The 13363-nt window shown below is 37.1% G+C and overlaps 2 protein-coding genes and 1 long non-coding RNA gene across 6 annotated transcripts in view; 1 reads left to right on the top strand and 2 right to left on the bottom strand.

Moving 5' to 3' along the window:
* Positions 1–13363, bottom strand: part of rexo4 (RNA exonuclease 4) — a 174015-nt gene that overhangs the window by 75235 nt on the left and 85417 nt on the right. The gene's annotated exons all lie outside the window — the stretch shown is intronic.
* The window catches only part of slc4a4b (solute carrier family 4 member 4b), a 124790-nt gene that overhangs the window by 89466 nt on the left and 21961 nt on the right, over positions 1–13363 (bottom strand). The window lies entirely within an intron of this gene.
* LOC147838736 (uncharacterized) lies at positions 5414–11824 on the top strand. Its single transcript, XR_015519967.1, has 5 exons — positions 5414–5792; positions 5973–6350; positions 6691–7043; positions 8610–10042; positions 10420–11824. It is a non-coding gene; the product is annotated as an uncharacterized LOC147838736 (long non-coding RNA).

Raw genomic sequence — 13363 nt, 5'->3', positions numbered from 1 at the left:
AATAAGAAACATCCTAGCAACAACAATGTGCCTTAGCAACCACTTAGCAGTACCCTGGCAACCAACAATGATATCTTAGAACCCTTTGACTTGAAACAATAAGAAACATCCTAGCAACCACAATGTCTCTTAGTAACCACTGAACAGTACCCTGGCAACCACCCAAGATACCCTAGAACTCTTTTGACTTGGAACAATAAGAAACATCCTAGCAACCATGTTCACAGAATTGCTTAGCAACACCCTGGCAACCACTGGAAATATTATATGAGTATTGTGGAAGTTTAATATGGATAAATCTCACTCACATATCATCAGTCTTCAATATCACAAGATGCAAATCTCAATCTCTGAGCATTAATATCTCTTCACTTTTTACACACTTAGCTGAAGCACGTGTTGTCCATCACATACAGAAAAGTGAAATATTTACTGTATAAGTCCCATCTTTCCTCCAGGTTTTAGATGAGTAAAGGACAGGTGGTCCAGTAACTGGGTTGGAAGTGTAACGTTATCTGTGATTAATATATGTTAAACTTGAGCCGAATAAATATAATCCCTGCGTTTATAATAACACCCGACTGCCACATGGACATAAGATGAAGGATCAGCATCTGACAATAGGTTTTTCTGGCAGCGCATCAACTATCTGCATCTGACTGCAAACTATATAATGTTCATTTATGCCTAGTGGAACACAAATCAAGATTTGTTAAACAGATACTCATCAAAGCCATGGTACAACAGAAGCCCATTAAATACATGCATACTGGAGCCCTAAACATAATTAACAGCTAAGAATTTTGTTTAATCATTCCTTACTGTAGAAAAAAAATTGATGAAAAAAATAATAATAATAATCATATATATATATATATATATATATATATATATATATATATATATATATATATATATATATATATATATATATATATATATATATATATATACACACACACACACACACACACACACATTACCAGTACAGGGTTAAACTCCTTTTGCCTTCAGAACTGCCTTAATCCTTCATGGCATAGATTCAACAAGGTACTGGAAATATTTCTCAGAGATTTTGGTCCATATTGGCCAATATTGACTGGCACAAATAACCAAATAACCATGCCAAGTTCAAAGTTACTTAAATCACCTTTCATCCCCATTCTGATCCTCAGTTTGAACTGCAGCAGATCATCTTGACCATGTCTACATGCCTAAATGCATTGAGTTGCTGCCATGTGATTGGCTAATTATAAACTTGCGTTAACGAGAAGGTGTATAAAGTGGCTGGTAAGTATATATTTACAAAGACAGAAAATTTGTCTAGATTTGATGGGTTTATAAGTTGTGGGTTTGAGTTGAATGTTTATTTTTCAGTAAAATATCTATAAAAGTCTAAGAATTTTTTTTCTAGACTGCAAATAAAAATAATGTACAATTACTGTCACAATTACAAATGTTTTCAATTCATTCATTCATTTTCTTTTTGCTTTAGTCCCTTTATTAATCTGGTGTTGCCACAGCGTAATGAACAACCTGTTTTCAATTAAATTCAGAAATGTTAAACTCTAATTTACAGAATTAAAAAAGTAACTTTAATAGAACTTACACAATTATAAGTAAAAATGACAAAAAAAATATCATAAATTCAGGGCAGCACGGTGGCTCAGTGGTTAGCATTGTTGCCTCACAGCCATTTGGCATTTCTGTGTGGAGTCTGCATGTTCTCCCCGTGTTGTGCTGTAGGTGAATTGAATAAACTAAATTGGACATAATGTATGTGTGTGTGTGTGTGGGAGTGTATGGGTGTTTACCAGTACTGGGTTGCAGCTGGAAGAGCTTCCGCTGTGTAAAACATATGCATGAATAGTTGGCAGTTCATTCCACAGTGGTGAACCTTGATAATAAGGGACTAAGCTGAAGAAAAATGAATGAATGATTGTAAAAATCCAGAGAAACTTTTCATGGTCTCTTAATATTTTCTTCTAATGGTGGATGTACAGTCAAACTAAAGTTTTTTCGAACACCTTCAACATTTCTCACTTCATTAATGTGCGTTCACACATTCAAACGCAGTTAAGGATTTGTTTATTACAGCTTTTATGGAAAATCGTGGGACTGTCCAGCAGCTAAAGCAAATGCAAGCAATAAAGGTGTCTTTAACTGACTGAGTCACGAGTTTACCGCATGTTTACCTGTTAAAGGCGCCGCAAATGAGTCGGACGGCAGTTACTGTACACTGATAACCACAGGAACATTTGCTTCTGCCAAAATTACATGTGGTTCAACAGAGGTGGTCAGTCAGCAGGGGTGTGATTTCACTTGATTACTGCGAGTATTATTTTTAGGGATTATTTTTTACTTGTCTGTTTACTTGAGTCTGTTTACTTTAAATACTGCGCTTTTTACTTTTGTCTGGTTATGTAACAAAACACTGAAAAACTCCACCTGAGGAATTTATTAGTTTCTCTGGATATTTGAGGAAGACCTCATTTTTGATCTTGATGATATTTCATCCAAAATTTTACTAAAAATGTTGTCAGTTAGAGCTTTTTTGAGCGTAAAATAAGGTGCAAAGTTTTCAGAAATGCTTTCATTTGTAAATCATTTTGTAAACCTGATGAGTTCAATTAATTTTTTTTTAGGGAAATGCTCTAAATGACGATTATTTTTTTGAACTTTGAAGAAATCTCATCCTACCTTCTCAAAATAAAACAAATATGAACATTCATTCATTCGATTTCCTTCGGCTTAGTCCCTTATTTATCAGGGATTGCCACAGAGGAATAAACCGCCGACTATTCGAGCAAGTTTTACACAGCAGATTCCCATCCAACTGCAACCCAGTACTGGTAATCACCCATACACACACTCATGCACTGAGGCCAATTTTGTGTACCCAATTCACCTATAGTGCATGTGTTGGGACGCCAACACCGGGAGAACATGCACACTCCACACAGAAATGCCAACTGACCCAGCCACGACTCAAACCAGTGACCTTCTTGATATGAGTTGACAGTGCTAACCACAGAGTCACCATGCCACACAAATATAAACATTATAATACCTAATAAACACCATACCTGATAAAATCCAGACAATCTAAGAATTTTCAAGTGGTCTCTAATTTTTTCTTATAGCTCTCACTGTCACACTGAGTGCAAATAAAAAAGGAAAATCTAATTTACAGCTCATTTATGTATAGTATATAGCAGCATACACTGAAAAAAAAATTATAAATTGGAATTATAATTTAAGGTAAAAGGTTGCAAACTATTTTATGAGCACCTGCTGTTAATATGCAGAAACAAAAGAGAATCAACACTACAACTGACTTGAAACAGCAGCAGCAGCTTCGCTCATTGCTTACCTGTTTGACTATTTCTGTCAGATGTTCACAAAAGTCCATATGAGAATTTATAAGTATTTATTGAGAATTAACTGTTTTAGGTATTTACATTTTACAAAAAACAACAAAAGAAAATGTCTTTTTCCTCCTACTTTTCTTCACGATGGTGACATTGTTGATTAACTTGGGCTTTTTGACTCGAATTCTAAAGTTGATATTTCTTTGCTTGCTATGACAAGTATAAAGAGAGCAAATGTGATCAGATTGACTGATCCTGTGTTGATTCTCTCCTGTGAGAGATTATGTTTGACTTCGCAAATTATGCTTAAATATATGGTTTATCATTTAAGATTCAAAATTCAGTGTTTATCAAGAGAATGGACCTCAGCTGTGGTGTTCTATTAAAACACATTGAGCATCTGAATCCCTTTAGAGACACAGACATCAATAATCAGCATATACAGTTGAAGTCCATGAATTATTAGCCTCCCCGAAAGAAGATTTTTTAACACATTTAATAATAATAATAATAATAATAATAATAATAATAATAATAATACATTTTATTTAAAGGCGCCCTTCTAGCAACTCATGGACACCGTACAATCAACAAGAGCAATAAAACAACAAGAGAAATAATAAAATATACACAATAGTGCAGATAAAATTAAACATTCCTGAACATAATAGTTTTAATAACTAATTTCTAGTAACTGATTTATTTAATCTTTGTCATAATGACAGTAAATAATATTTGACTAGATATTTTCAAGACACTTCTATACAGCTTAAAGTGACATTTAAAGGTTGAACTAGGTTAATTAGGTTAACTAGGCAGGTTAGGGTAATTAGGCAAGTCATTGTTTAATGATGGTTTGTTCTGTAGACTATCTGTAAAGAAGTGCATGTATGAAAATGTAGTCCTGGGATATGCGGAAGTGTAGTCCTGGTATAGAGGAAACCAGCGACCTCCGGAGAACAATCGCTGTTCTCGTAACACTATTGAATAGAAATATAGGGGCTAATAATTTTGTCCTTAAAATGGTGTTTAAAAAAATTAAAAGCTGCTTTTATTCTAGCCAAAATAAAACAAATAAAACTTTCTCCAGAAGAAAAAATATTATCAGACACACTTTGAAAATTTCCTTGCTCTGTTAAACATCATTTAGTAAATATTTAAAAAAGAAAAACCAAACCAAAGGGGAGGCGAATAATTCTGAATTCAACTGTATATCTCAACAGAGGTTGGAGATTTTTTATTTTGCTGCAGTGTGTGCTAGGACAGTGGTTTTCAAACTGTGGTACGTGTACCACTAGTGGTACGCGGGCTTCCTTCTAGTGGTAGGCAGAGGAATGACATATGTCATGTACATGCTACATATATTTCAAAATTTATCAAAAATGATGTATATAATATGCTATATATGACATATAGCCTATATTTCTGAGGTAAACTGCCACGTTTTTTTTTTTTTAACTGTGCAGAGTTGTACCTGCTTTACTGGGCCTACTACGCTACTGTAATTCAATACTGCTAATTTTGGTGGTACTTTGAGAGACAATTTTTTCTCTGAGGTGGTACTTGATGAAAAAAAGTTTGAGAACCACTGTGCTAGGAGAATCATACAACATTCATTAATAATTCCCAGCATGCACTGTAGGAAAAACAAAACTCACCATAGTCGAGAAGCATACGCTGATTCTTTATGTCTGTGTGTTTTGAATGTTTTAGATGTTCATGTGTTTTATAATCTGATAAAAGTATTGCTGAGTTCCATTTTCTTGATGCAGAGCTACTTTTGTGATAAAACATTGTTCAAACCTAATAGGTCAAAAACAATTTTACTGATTTGACCAGTAATTAAACCACCACAGAATCAATTATCCATAGCGCAATTGCTCTCTTTATAAAATATTTGCCACAATACACTATTTGGCAAGCAAAAAGAAACTAACATTAGACATCGAGTCAGAGTCCAAGTAAAGCAACTAGGGGAGAGCGGGGCACAAAGTAACACTTTTTGGTTTTGGTCAAATAATGGACAAAGTAATGGGGTTAGACAACAACACACAAGCCTCTCTTACAAATGAGCACTGGAATTATGATCGCCGGACCTATGGTCTCTGTGCAGTATTGCCAAAAGTGTCAGGAGTAAAAATGTTACAATTTACCCGACCCATGGGGCAAGTTGTAACAGTGACAGGGTTTGTTGTAACACATGCTTATAAAGGCAGACTTCACACAATTAATTTGAATTCATTCATTCATTTTCTTGTCGGCTTAGTTCCTTTATTAATCCGGGGTTTCCACAGCGGAATGAACCGTCAACTTATCCAGCAAGTTTTTACGCAGCAGATGCCCTTCCAGCTGCAACCCATCTCTGGGAAACATCCACACACACTCATACACTACGGACAATTTAGCCTACCCAATTCCCCTGTACCGCATGTCTTTGGACTGTTGGGGAAACCGAAGCACCCGGAGGAAACCCACGAGAACATGCAAACTCCACACAGAAACACCAAATGAGCCGAGGCGAACCAGCGACCCAGCGACCTTCTTGCTGTGAGGCGACAGCACTACCTACTGCGCCACTGCCTTGCCCTAATTTAAATTCAGTTTACTTTAAACAGTGTGTGGCTTAATTGTAACACCCTGTTACAACTAACCCTGCTGTGTCATGTTTTCCTCAAAAGCAGTCATTGTGTGTTTTACATCTTTAAAAATGGTTTCATCTTAGCCTAGAAGACGGTGATCACAACAATAGAAGATTTTACTAACATACTTCCACAGATTTTTTTATCACAAAAATATGGACTATAATAAAAACACTTTTATACTGCAAAAATGGTTTCTCCTGTGTTTCTCATCCAAATTTCGCCGAATTTTCAATAACTGGCTGGAAGACATCTGCCGACACTGTGGTGAAAACCTTGGAAGCATGCTGTTACGTGCCAGCACGTATTGTTTATTTACGTTTGTATTATGTTTGCTTACGTAGCGGAAGGGGCGGAGCTATCGGACACACATGTTGGATAACTTTATTTATTTTGGATGGTGAAAGCAAAATTCTCCTACGAGAGTGATTATAGAGCCTCCCGATGGTGAATGCGGTTATACTCACAGCAGGTATTATTTGATAATTCGGTTGTTTATTTAACTGATTTGGCAACCGTCAAACGTCATCAGGGAAACGGTTTGAATTTCCGCTTAGTAAAAAAACATAAGTGTGCCATTTGGGACGACACTACATACATATACTATTCTGTTGAGTGTATAAGTGCATAAGTACATAGTGCATGAGTGCATAGTGTGTAGTGTGCCATTTGGGACGCAGCTTGTGTTTTTCTACTCACTCCAGTTCACTTCCTTGTTTTTGCCTACTGCTGTTCCTGATTGGCTGGTTCACATCCACTTGATGCAACCAATCCTAACACAGCCTTATGCTGATTGGTTCCTCTGTAACAACTTGGTTCCAGTCTCAGCCGATCAGCTCACTCCAGCTCACTGTATATTTTTTGTCTGCCAGTCTTTGTTGGCTCAACGTGTTACTGGTTTCTGTGCTTGTCTCCTCGCTTGATTGAATCTGTTTATATCCCCATTTTGTTCAGTTTTGTTGTGATATATTGTCCGTCTTATCCTTTATTTACACTGTGTTGTCATTTTGGTTTAGTCACTGTCTGGTCTTACGTGTAAATATAGTGGTGGGCAAAGCTAGGCTTCATGAAACCTCGAAACAACCGAAGCAAATGAGTTGAAGCTTCGAAACGTTTCGAAACACTCTACGGTGACACCTAGTGGTAATTTTTTATGTAATCCACTGAAACAGCTTCAGCAAGAACATTTTAGCAAATTGAGGTATTAAATTCCACTTTGTAAAAGCATTTATTCAAGATATTTAGTGGAGCGGATAAGGTTTCTGACTTCCATGCGGGGACAGTGGGTTCGAATCCAGGCTGATACAGCTATTTTGAAATGGTTTAAAACCAGTTGGTAATGCTTTGTTCTTGTTTCGTTTTGTTTCAACATTGGTCTGACATCCGAATAACAATTTTGTGAATAAATATGTCTTGTTTTGGTATTAAAACAGGGTTGTTGCTAGATCAGACACAGTTGTGGCCAGAAGGTAACAAGAATTATTTATATTATTCATTAAATTTCCCATTTATTGTATTTCATTAACATCTACCCAAACCCTAAACCCAACCATCACAGTACTGTAAAATATTTATTATTGTTTTAGTGTTATAACAATGATGCTATATTGATGGCGTATCCGCAGCTGTAATCTATTTAGGCTACACCATAAAACAGAAACATAATTAAAATACATAAAACCATGATTTAGGAGTATATGTACAAGTCGGGATTCGAACCCAAAACATCATCGGAAGCATAGTAACAGCGTGTACACACACAGTCCACTAGGCCATATGAGACTGGTATTAAATCTGACCCCGGCAGTTACATGGAGATTAGCCTGGTCTCGAAACGCTTCTTAACTGATCGATCCTTTGAATCACTTTAGTCACTTGACCAGGGCTGCGTCCGAAACCGCATACTTCCATACTATATAGTACGCCAAAATCAGTATGCGAGCCGAGTAGTATGTCCGAATTCATAGAATTCGAAAATCAGTATGCGAGAAGTACCCGGATGACTTATTACTTCTGGCGAGATTTCGGAGTGCGCATCCCATGCATGCTGCGCTATCCCATGATGCCCCGCGAGCGAATTCATGAATGGAAGTAAAGCGACGCAACTGACGCAGGTAGGTCACGTGACCATGACAAAATGGCGGATGTGGTACGTCCGAATTCCATTCATACTTTTCACATTCATACTGTATAGAACAGGGGTGGCCAACCCTGTTCCTGGAGAGCCGCATTCCTGCAGATTTCATTTGCTACCCATATCAAACACACCTGAACCAATTAATTAGGACCTGAACACCACGTAATAATTGCAGGCAGGTGTGTTTAATAAGGGTTGCAACTGAAATCTGCAGGAAGGCGGCTCTCCAGGAACAGGGTTGGCCACCTCTGGTATAGAACGTACTTTTCTAACGGCCGAGTAGTACGTTTAAATTGAAATGCAGTACCTACTGAGTAGTAGGCGGTTTCGGACACAGCCCAGGTGTTTCGAAACACTTTAGTCACATGACTTGGGTGTTTCAGATCATGCTTCTTTGCAGTGTTTCGAAACACTTGCGCTTCGGGATCTCGAAATTGTGTCGAAACGTCAGTTTCACGTCAGCCATCCCTATGTAATTATTCATTCCTGTAATTATTCATGGTTAACCCTGAGCAAATACCTTAAAACTCTTTGTTACATTTTACCCCGTGTTACTTTGTGCCCTGCGCTCCCCTACTGTTCTCCTCAATGGTGACAGCTTAAAACACAAACAGTGGTGTTTTATTTATTGTTGTTGTAAAAATTACTTAAATCTTAATAGCATCACTATAAAGAACTTTGTAGAGTGTGGCTAATATAAGGCCAAACAGGTGGTTAATAAGTAAAGCTGCTGTTTGTGGAGTTGCTTAATGATCCTCTGCTGAGATTTTGAGAGATTCAACGTGTTTTATTTCAGTTTATTTCATCTACGGCTGTGACTGAAGGTAGATGTAGTGTTGTGTTTCTCTTCTGTTTCTGCATATTAACAGCGGGTGTTCATCATCAGTGCTCAATCATCACTTAATTAACCCCTTCATTGTCTCATTAACTTCAACTCTGCTGTAGAGTAACTTTCAAGCTGCGCTCACACTTGACTTTTCTCCCCATAGACGTCCATTCATACGCACACGAATGCGTCAGACCTCAAACACAGGGTCATGCGTAAAGTTTTGCAGGTTGCTGCGGTGCAAAGTTCAAGCTTGGTGAACTCTGACCTGCGAAATCGCATGACTTGACTGCGTGAGACCAATCGAGGATCAAAACATGACCTCTCTGGACAGAAATGTAAAACATGGACCAAATCGCTAGCGCTTTTTAACCAGTTAAACGTGACGTCATCAACTTTCGCTTTAAGATTTAAAAGGCTAGCATTGCACCAGACCCCCGTAAGTGGTTTTGTTTGAAAGTGTAAAATCTATATTTTATGCACATAAGCATCACTTTGTTTTTTATCCTACTGCACAACAGTTATTTACACTTAAACACACAGTATTTGGGATACCCGAGCTGGGTATTTTACATTGGTTCATTTTCATATGGTTTATATATGACACATGTACAAGTTATAGCTCAAATGAAAGCTCTTGCCAGTGCTCATACGGTTCTAGCATTCATTTTACTGAATTATATTCACATATCAGACAGGTGCCGAATGAATCGTGGTGTTTCCATGGCGCAGAAATGTAAACAATACATTTATGATCAATAAGCAGCCCCAGATAGCACAGGCAGCTGTCATCTCTTACCTTATGCTGTGCGCTTCAGGGCCATTTCTCCTCTGTTTTTGAGGTGATGTGCATAAGTAATCCTTATATATGTCTGACGTTATCCAAACACTAAATTATGTTTGATTAAACAAAAGAATAGTGAAATATGAAAACAATGATCGATCAGCACTTCTCATCAGTTGGAATACAATAACCTTTGCATAGATTATGGTAGAGACATTTTTCTTTTTTCCTATGATTACAGACATGTGCAGGAACCACCAAAATTAATTACAGCACACTAGACCAGTGGTTCTCAAAGTGGGGGTCGGGACCCCCCGAGGGGTCGCGGGGCAATGAAGGGGCGTCGCCTGGTGATTTCCAAAAATCTATTTATTTTTATTAAACCATAAGAATTAACATATTTTATCCATAACTATACTGAAAATAAAAATAGTCGTTTATAGTTACTATATACTATATAGTTACTATAGTAGCTTATAGTTACTAGTTCTATTGGATTGCGACCTCTGGGGTAATTACATTATATTAAAGGCAGCAATAGCGTCAGATGCATTTTGATTTTATAACATCAGGTTATACTTTCTGGATATTGGGGGTCGCGAGTCACTGGCATTGCTATTTTGGGGGTCGCGGGCTGAAAAGTTTGGGAACCCCTGCACTAGACCACACAGAACCTAAAAGGTACACTTTCAAATTTGAGTTTATAAAACAAAAATACAGAAAGCGCCTCTTTTTTTAATGTCTTTATTATGACACACACAACTTAAACAGTCATTTTAAACACTTTCAATAGTGTTATATGAAAATTCAAATAGTGTTCTTTAAAATGATACCAAATATTTGCATTTACATCTCTGCATGTGGATTTGGTAAGCTTTTAAATTTTTGTAGGCAAAATCCAGGTAGAAATCCCAAAATAGCAGCAGAGTTTAACTGGTTAAATGTCTAATCATCTTGTTTAATCCCGCCCCTTTTTCAGCATCGTACCATTTCGCACACACAAACTCTAGTGTGACCGCAGCTTTACTCAATTTACAGAGGGAAAATTTTACTCTGAGGATTTTGCTGTGCTATTACGCAGCATTTTCAATTTTCGGCCATGTTCATGCAGAATTTTACATTTTAACATAGCTATCTTTATTTTGGTGCGTTCCTAGTTATTATACATCATGTATCTATAACATTACTTTTAGTTGATGTGCTAACCTGACAGCTGCGGATCATATACAAGACACAAGCACTTCCTAAAGTCAAAGGTCATGTGAAACTGGTTCAGTAGGTGCTAGTCTTTGAGGTAAACTTGTGACAGGACATAAATTGAACAGGTTTTAGCATTAGTTCACGACAGCAAATACACAGAAGCAAGCACATGTTAGGAAAAGCGAGAGTGAGAAAACTGAAGGCATAGCAACAGTATTGTGTAAGTGGGATTTCAACAGAGCTTTTAATAAGACCTACTGATCTTTAAATCCGTCTCATATGCTCTAATTCCTCCAATGTTACGGCTTCTGTGGGAACGGCAATTTGTTTCGGTTTAATCTGGTTTAGAGAACTTTCTGTTGTTGTTTACAATTAACTTTATGATCCAAGCCAGCAAGCCATTAAACATAACAGGATCATTCGTCAGGAATGACCATCACATAACTATTAAAAACCATATTAAACTCAAACTTTTTAAATAAATGAAACATATTGTGAAATATATATGCAAATAGGAAACATTTAAGTAGAATTGTACACAATTTTAATGTTTTTGTTGTTATTTTTATCAAGACAGCAAAACCTTTAAAAAAAGTATTATAGCCAAATATTTAAATAGTGACTGCCATTCAAATAAATAAATTAATGAATATGTATAATGTCATAAAGGCGACACGGTGGCTCAGTGGTTAGCACTGTTGCCTCACAGCAAGAAAGTCACTGGTTCGACTCCTGGCTGGGCCAGTTGGCATTTCAGTGTGGAGTTTGCATGTTTTCCCTGTGTTGGTGTAGGCAGAGGCGCAAAAAGGGGGTATGCAGTATATGCGGCACATAGGGGACGCCATTGAGCCAAAACTATTTTTGAACAATTTTGAAGTTTCAAATAATAAAAAAAAAATATATATATATATATATATATATATATATATATATATATATATATATATATATATATATATTAGGGATGTAAAGGTATCAGAATTTCACGGTACGGTAATACCTCGGTATGAATGTCACGGTACGGTATTTATTGAATCATTTACAGGAAAAAACAAAACTTATGAAAATACTCCAAAAAAGTGCCAAAAGTGTCAATGACATACAAATTAGCCATCTATCTGTAAGCTTTGAAACAGGAACTTCAATTTTAATAACAAAAAATATAAACCATGTAAAAAAATAAAGTTTCATTTTAGTAGTGTTGAAAACTCATCACATTCAACATTTAATCACTCACTCACTTAGATAGAGATGGCTTTAAAGGAAAATTATCATATAAATATAATCTGGTAAAAGCTGGTATCTCTGGGCATTTACAATGTCCCCTGCAACAGAAAAAAACCCTCTCATTTGGGACTGAGGTTTCTGGGACAAGAGAGATATGACTTGGCCCAGGTTGACAGCAGTGGGTAACGTTGTGCATTGTCTTTCCCCCACTTGAGAGGACAAACCATGAGTGAGACAGAGATCTCATGTCTGCATCAATCTGAACAGTGTGCTGACAACACCGCTATTCAGTACGCGCGCGACAACACAGCTGATAAGAACTCGCGCGACAACACCGCTATTCAGTACGCGCGCGACAACACAGCTGATAAGAACTCGCGCGACAACACCGCTATTCAGTATCCGCGCGACAACACAGCTGATAAGAACTCGCGCGACAACACCGCTATTCAGTATCCGCGCGACAACACAGCTGATAAGAACTCGCGCGACAACACCGCTATTCAGTACGCACGCGACAACACAGCTGATAAGAACTCGCGCGACAACACCGCTATTTAGTACGCGCGCGACAACACAGCTGATAAGAACTCGCGCGACAACACCGCTATTCAGTACGCGCGCGGCGACACCCGCTTTAGAGTTTTCCAGCTCTTTTTCATTCCCGCTTCTAGCAGCACACTCCATTTCCGCATTACTGGATCTGTAGCAACAACAGACCGCAAGGGATGATGGTCAAGCATGGGCTGATGGGAATTGCAGTTTTCGCTACCTCCCGTTCGCTTCATTCGCCTGAGCAAATTTTCTCAGAAGACCTATAGTTTTACCAAGTCATGCGACTTCGGTAATATCGAAAAAAATTAATATTGCGGTATTACGGTATTTACAATACCGTTACATCCCTAATATATATATATATATATATATATATATATATATATATATATATATATATATATATATATATATATATATATATATATATTCTTAAAAATGTTTGATTTGCATTTTATACGAGTACAATATTGTATTTTATTAAATAACAAATTGTACCACCCCTCCATTGACCATACACTTACAGTCACATGTTCTAAATGAAGAGAAGAACGAAGAGTGGAGAGCAAAATAGAAAATTAAAACAAGAACAAACAATACCTTAAAATGAAAACTGCCACGACA

The sequence above is a fragment of the Danio rerio genome, chromosome 21, assembly GCF_052040795.2.
Source record: "Danio rerio strain M-AB ecotype USA chromosome 21, GRCz13ab, whole genome shotgun sequence".
NCBI lineage: Eukaryota > Metazoa > Chordata > Actinopteri > Cypriniformes > Danionidae > Danio > Danio rerio.
The sequence above is the reverse complement of the archived record's forward strand: the minus strand, read 5'-3'. Positions and strand labels throughout refer to the sequence as shown.